Raw genomic sequence first — 1483 nt, forward strand, 5'->3', positions numbered from 1 at the left:
CACGGGCCCCTCAGGGAATGGTGCCATTTTATTTTTACCATTACAACAACGACTTTTTCAAAAGACAAGTGTTCCTGCAGCTCTGCAAAACGGGTTATTGCATGTGGACATGTATGTATACACTCCTGTGGATTAGTCTATTGGTCTGTCAGCTGTACATTTCCTGTATAATCTTGTGTGCTCCAACACCCTGGGATGCACGCAGCACACGGGCTGTAGGTTGACTATGCTTAGAATATGTGAATCTGACAGGTTGCTAGAAAATCAACTGCAGGAACTCATTGGGGTCAAAATGGAATCTCATTGCAGCAGGAGATGCTCAGCAACCCTTCATGGTCAGGGAACATGACAGTAAGATGGTTTCTGGCTTCTCTCTTAGTCTGTTCACTGATCAAGTGTTCATTGCCTTATGGGAACTTACAAGATTACTAGATTTAATTGTTGAGCAATCAATCTAATCACCAGAAACTGCTTCATTGAGAGCCAGCATAGTCTAGTCTTAGTGCCTCTTCTGTATGAACAGTGTCATTCAGGCTTTAACTGAGTATCACATGCCACAGCTACAAGATGCAAATTCCTTTGCTCAAGAATGATGGAGGGACCAGAGAGTTGGCCCAATACTTGCTGTACAGGCAATGGGAACTTGAGTTCAGGTCTACAGCACCCATATGAAAAACAAGGCACGATGGCACACACCTATAATCCTAGCACCAAGGAGAACGAGGCAGGAGAATCCCTGGAGTTCACTGGTCAGCTGGCTTGCTGAATTGGTGTAATTGCTGTGTCATATTCAGAACACGTGTTCAATGCCCGGCCATATTTTCCCCATGCTTGGTTCCCATAGTCCTATCCTATCTTGTTTGATGTTCCTTGGGCCTCAGAGAAGGTGACATGGATGTTCCCCTTAGGACCAACACTCATTTCCAATACTTTAGCTATTTATGAGTCCCTGCTTTGACCATTGCCCATTACTGAAATAGGCCTCTCTAACCACGGCTAAGAACTGCACTAGTCTATGCGTGCAAACACAAGGCAACTTAGCTACAAGTTGGCAAAACATCAGTAGTATGCTCACTATAGGACCTGTGACCCACATAGACATAAAAGTTTTGACCAGGTTTGCAATGCCAGGCACATATTCCATCCCGTGGAACAGCCCTCAAATCCTGACTAGGAAATAGTTGGTCACTCCCAGAACATCGGTGCCACTATCGCAGCAGGTGATCATTTCCGGGATGTAGGATCTACGGGTGGGTGTGATGGTTGAGGACTTTCCTCCTCCTGCCTAGCCTCGGCCCTTCACTCACTTTGCCCACACATCAAGCCACCCCACAGGACTTCTCCGCTTGCAATGAGGGAACAAGTTTTATTCTTCTGCCTTAACCAGCTATGAGTGTAGGAAATAAAAACAAAAATACAAGAAAATCTACAGGACCAAAATATGGTTGTTTGAGAAGTTTAATAAAATTAATGAATCACTAGC

Source organism: Microtus pennsylvanicus, chromosome 2, assembly GCF_037038515.1.
Source record: "Microtus pennsylvanicus isolate mMicPen1 chromosome 2, mMicPen1.hap1, whole genome shotgun sequence".
Taxonomy (NCBI): Eukaryota; Metazoa; Chordata; class Mammalia; order Rodentia; family Cricetidae; genus Microtus; species Microtus pennsylvanicus.